At 45.3% G+C, this 6,000-nt stretch overlaps 1 long non-coding RNA gene across 1 annotated transcript in view; it reads right to left on the minus strand.

The window, feature by feature from the left end:
- Positions 1 to 5,758, minus strand: part of LOC144382570 (uncharacterized) — a 372,453-nt gene extending 366,695 nt beyond the window's left edge. Inside the window, exon 1 of the long non-coding RNA XR_013449753.1 lies at positions 5,435 to 5,758. This is a non-coding gene — a long non-coding RNA (uncharacterized LOC144382570). The remainder of the gene's footprint in view (positions 1 to 5,434) is intronic.
- Positions 5,759 to 6,000: the final 242 nt, after the last annotated feature.

The following is a 6,000-nucleotide window of genomic DNA, read 5'->3' on the forward strand; positions in this document are numbered from 1 at the left end:
CAGCTAATCATGCTGTGTTTTGCTCTGATTAACCTTTGAAATAAACATTTTTTTCTTTCGTTCTTTTTCCTTTTCTTTTTTTTTTTTTTTGGTTGTTTGAAGCCAAGCCCTTCCTTAAAGGTCACTGAGCATCAAACCTAATTTGACTTCTAATTACTTTTGTAAACATTTCAGAATGAATAAATGCCAATATAATTAACCACCTAGCATATTACCTGCTCACTCCCTTTACCAACAGGGCAGATAGCACGCTGGGCTCCTCTAACCCTCTCATTTGTGATGTGGGAATGATTTGATTGGAGTCTTTTTAAATCAGAGTTTTCCAAGCTTGAATGGCTACTACAGGGCATAAGAATTACCTGAGTATCATAATAAAAATACAGACCCTAATCCTTGAGAATCTAATTTCTTCGGTCTGGAGTAGAGCTGAGGAATATACACTGTTTTCCTTTTATACTTTTTCCAAGTAATTCTGGTGCGAAACCCAATTAGGAAATCACTGACTTTGATCATTTTTCCCTTGACACAGAGTCCATCCCTCCCTCCCCCAGTCCCTTACACCCCCTACCTGTGGGCTCTTCTGCAACATTTCTCCCCACATCTAACTGATGCAAACATCAACCTGACTCGCTCTCTCCAAATGAGAGGGGCTCGACAATGTAAAGCTTTGACTGCCCAGGAATTTATGATTCACAGGCACAAAAACGGCAGAGTGAAAATTCAAGCGCTGTGTAATTTGCCCCCAACCCAGTCGGGTGGCCCCATTCAACTGTACGGATGCCTGTCCCTGTTCTGCTGGTGAACAGGCCTCCACACTTGTGACGGCCCTGGAGCCAGCATGGCAGCTTGGTGAAAGGAACTGAAGCAGTGTTTGCAGGACTCACAATAGAGACAAAGGACCATTTGGCAGGCCAATCAGTTCTAAGACATGGTGACATCTCTCTGGGAGTAAGCAAGCAAGTTCAGAGAGACAGTGAAATCCCTCAATGTGGTGACTCTGCCTCTGGACCTTTCTGTGGTCATTCCCAAATCCTGTGCCAGTCCTCAGAGTCCTGCTCAGCCGCCCCTTTGCTCTCCCCCATCTCTAGGCTTCCAGCTCTAACTGCCCAATTCACTGCAGTGCCCACTCTGGACAATGGCATCCCCCCCAAGGGACATTTAGAAATGAGGAGGGGCGGGCATTTGTAGTTGTCATAATGGGAGCGTACCGGAACTTGGGAGTGGGAGGAGAGAGGCGGGGCAGAAATGCCAAAAATCATGCCAGGGGCAAGACAGTCCTGGAACACAGAAAACTGCCCATCCCAAACGCCATTAGCACCCACGCTGTGAAATGAGAATCACTTACAGTCTGAACACACAATTGAGCCCTTAATTATGGCTCTTTGTCAGGAAAATTTATTGCGGCATTGTTCAGGTAGCAAAAGCCTGGAAACAACCTAAAAGACCATTGATAAGGAGCCATTAAATAAAGTGCAGTACATTCATACAAAGGAATTCCATTAGAATGAGAGAGATCAATATGTACTGATACAGCACAATATCTGAGATCTATTATGAATTTTAAAAATGCAGAACATTTAAAAAAAATAAAAAATAAAAATGCAGAACAGTATTACAGTACGTCTCCTTTGGTATTTTGATAAAAGGGAAGGTGCTATGCATACCTATATATTTGCACATAGGAAGGATTTCTCCAGAAAGTAGGAAGAGGGTGCCTGGGTGGCTCAGTCGTTAAGGGTCTGCCTTCGGCTCAGATCATGATCCCAGGGTCCTGGGATCGAGCCCCGCATCAGACTCCCTGCTCTGCAGGAAGCCTGCTTCTCCCTCTCCCACTCCCCCTGCTTGTATTCCGTCTCTCGCTGTCTCTCTCTGTGTCATATAAATAAATAAAATCTTAAAAAAAAAAAAGAAAGAAAGAAATTAGGAAGAAACTGAGAGAAACCAAGACGAGAAAGACAGGGGTGGGGGTGATGTCTGACTTCCCACCATATAACCTTCAGCATTTTTGAATTTGCATTAAGTATGCTATTTTTTTAAAAAAAAGGAATACGATTTTTTTCGGTACTACTCTTGTTTCACAGATATTTGCTTTGCCCTCCGCGACTACATGTGAAATTCCTTAAAGACGCGGAGCCGGTCCCCAGAGCACCTAGCAGAGAGCAGGTGCTCCACAGATTCCTCTAAGTTTGTAGTCTAATGGTTTCCTGAAAGAACTCAAGCCAGGCAAATAATTCCTTTGAAAAGCAAACTACCACGCAGACAGAACCCCCTGGGAGCCCTTCCAATTTGAGCCCAACCTGGGCTTTGGTGCCGGACCGCTGGTGTGGACGGTTTTCACTCTAACGTGAGGCCAGGCACTTTCCCAAGATGGGTCACCTCTGCCACGGGAGCTTCCCCACAGCTTAGACACTCCAAGTCCAAGCAGCCGGACTGACACCTGTAAAGGGCCACCTACACCGTGCCAGGCAAGCCGTGACCTGCATGACTTATTTGCCTTCTAACAATCCCGGGGGGCAAATGTTCTCACCCTCAATTAGCCCTCGGGAAACTGGGGCACGGAGGTTGTGACTTGCCTAAGATCACACAGAATTGGAAATTGGGTCTTCTAATGTTCAGTGCTCTTCCCTATACAAAGCTGTCAACTAGAAACAATGTGGCCTTTCTTCAGAATGACGGGTTGACAGAGTTACAGGGGCAGGACCTCCCCTTACAAGCTCGGGGCCTGGGGGCAAACAAGGTGGCCTCCGCGGCCTCATTTTCCCATAGGCAAAAACAAAAAAGAAAATGCTAACCTAGAATGATTAGAGATAGAATGAAATGACATAGTATGAGGCATGAAGCTTTATGTCTGACTCATAGTAGCTCAATAAATGGAAAACTGTCCTTTATCTCTTTTTCCTCCTTTCATGTGACTAGAGCTGCCCTTCCAAAATCCAATTTCGTAGGATGACATTCTCTATTCTAATGTGTTTATTTTGAATGTTTCCAGCATCATTTCTTGCACTGCAAAATTCAAGATATCAGCAACCCTCTTCATTCTTTAAAAGGTTATTGCAATTCAAACTAGTTTTGGTCAGCTCTCGTAAGGATTTTGACAGGGACATTCATGATTACTATTCTTCAAAAAATACCCTGGTTGGCCTAACGAGACATGGCTGACTTGCCCGGGCCAATGTGCAGAATAAAGAGACAATTAATTGCTTTTGATTATGATATTGGTAGTGATGCCAGCAGTAATGAAACAGAAATTTCTTCCTAAACCTTAATCATTTTCATTTGTCTAAGTGGGAAGTACAATTTTGGCATGAAAACGTTCACGTTATTACCCGTGTCATTACCTCTGCTTACTAAATTTAAATGAACAGAATGTTTCTAGTTGTCCTAAAGCTCCAGACATTACCAGAACAAATGCTTGTCCCTTTCTATCACATTTGCAATGGATGAATTTAATCACAAAATCCTAAATGGGAAAGATTCGAGTAAGGCCACACGGTTCAGCCATTCTTCTGCCTTCAAGCAAAAGTAAACAGAAATTGCCCCAGACACACAGATTTACAAAAACAACAACAACGAAATTGAGTGTGCCCGTTCTTTGCCCATAGTAGGTCCTCTAGAGGCAGAAAAATCAAAATCGACTTCCTTGATCATCCAGGCCAGAAGCTGTCAACTCTGGCTTCACAAATGCCCAGCGCCCAGGTGCCACTTCCCAAATATTGATTGAATTGGTTGCAGCTGGGACCCCGTGAATCAGTATTTTTTTAGCCTCCTCAAGTGACTGTAATGTGCAGCCAGGGTTGAGAACCATTGATGTATCCCTGATATTTTTTAATATCGTTATTATAAAAGAGAGATAATTCACATACCATATAATTCACCCACATAAAGTGTAAGCTTCAGCGGTCTTCGGTACATTCCCAGAGCCGTAAAACCTTTACCACAATCTAATTTTAGAATATGTTCATCACCCCAAAAAGACACCCAAGCCCATTAGCAGTCACTCCCCATGCCCGGCCCCCAGACACAGGAAGTAACTCTCCTGCTGTCTATCTCTATGAATCTATTTTAGGGACTTCATATAAATGGGATCATACAATGTTTGTTATTTTGTGTCTGGCTTCTTTCACTTAGCATAATGTTTTCCGGGTTCGGCCACGTCATCGCTTGGATCAGAACTTTATTCCTTTCTATGCCTGGATAATATCCCATTACATGGCTACCCCAGCTTTTGTTCACCCATTCATCAGCTGGTGGGCATTTGGATTGCTACTACTTTTTAGCTATTATGAATATTCCTAATACTTACGAGCACTTTTACAAGATCTGCTTTTAAGGTAATGTAAAGCATTATGCAAGAGCAGGAAAGAACTTCCTGGGAAGAAGACGCCGACCCCCACCCTGCTCCTGTGGCTTCCTGTAACCACACTTCCACTGAGCACGGTTCTTTCATACCTGGAGTGTTGGCACCTGAGTATCTGATTGCTTCGCTCACCCTCACATCCGTGACGCTTCCAGCTTCCATCGATGGTCCAACCGCATTCCCTCTCTAGACCAGGCTATGGCTTCACCTGCTCAGCGAATTTCTGACCCTGAGCAGTACTGTCCCATTGCACAGTGGGCTCGGAATATGTGAACCATGTCAGGACTGCCAAGGGGCTCATTTCAGCAGCTACAACGGCAGCACCATCACCCCCAACAGCTCTCTCTTCCTCTCTCCTACCAAAACTCTAGGACAAGCTCTCTTGTTAGTCATTTCATCTCCTTCTCAACCCAAATCCACGTTGTTTCCCCCAGAAAATTGCCTATGAAGCCTCCTCTATAAAAATGAGCGTAGCTATCATATTTGAGGACTTACTCGGTTTCAAGCACTGTGCTAAGCTCTTTACATAGATTTTTCTCGTATACTTATGACCACCCTGCAAAACGGGCATGATTTTCTCTATGTTACATTCGAGGAAACTGAAATTTGGAGAGCTTAAGCAACATATCCAAGAACAGAGAGTGGGTAAGTGTTACACATAGGGTTTCCACCCAGGGCTCTCTGCCTTTAGAGACCACTCCCTCTTCTGTTTACATACGCATTGAATTACTCAGTAAATATTTGTGCCAGGAGCTCTGCCACGCCTATAGAATAAAGAGGCAAAACAAAACTATCCCTGCCTTCACGGGATGTGCCATCTAGTAGACGATAGAGATGTTGTACATGTGATTGCAGTCATATAATCACACACCGCGGAAAATCCCACGAAGGCGAGCTGCACTGTGCTCTGAGCAAGGGTATTAGCCGGCTCCGTGGGAGACGAGGGAGCTGGGGGAGAGGGGGATGACGTCCCTGCGGAAGTGACAGTTGAACTCTGTGGAAAGCTCTGTCCTCCATAACAGAGTTCTAGAAGTCAGGAGCAGCGGCGGAGGAGTACGTTCCGAGGAAGAGGCTTACCTGGCAGAGGTGGACTTCAGCAACCACGCGGGGCCCGTGAGCATCCAGTTCACCGCCCGGCCCTCCAGACTTTCTTTTGTCCCTCCTTGCCTGCCTCCGGGGTGTCGCCCGCATTTGTCCTTATTTCACTTCATGCCACGTGCTTGGCTATTTCTTCAGCTTTACCAGAGCAAATCGGAACCACCTTCTCAATGATCCACAGCTGCAGAAAACATTCCCGGGGAAACCAACACCCATTCAGGAGGGAGGATGCGGCCCAAATGATTAGGAAACATGTTACACTCTATTTGGCGGATTTGATTCCAAAAGACTTAGAGAATATTATTTCCAGGGTTGGGGGGGGCGGATTTCAAAACAAGCCTGCTATTATGCAGACACCAAATTTCGATGGGCTCTGCAATATTGGAGCTGCTTCAAACTGAAGGCGGAGAGCTGGGAGCCTTCCGCTTGATGAACCTTGGTTTTGCTGCCACCTGCAGGTCGATTCCTAGAAGTGCACTGCGACTCACCAAGACCTCGGGACAGAGCCCCAGGCAAGAGGGAAAAATGGAGACGTTTCAATTCAC

The sequence above is a fragment of the Halichoerus grypus genome, chromosome 7, assembly GCF_964656455.1.
Source record: "Halichoerus grypus chromosome 7, mHalGry1.hap1.1, whole genome shotgun sequence".
Lineage (NCBI taxonomy): Eukaryota > Metazoa > Chordata > Mammalia > Carnivora > Phocidae > Halichoerus > Halichoerus grypus.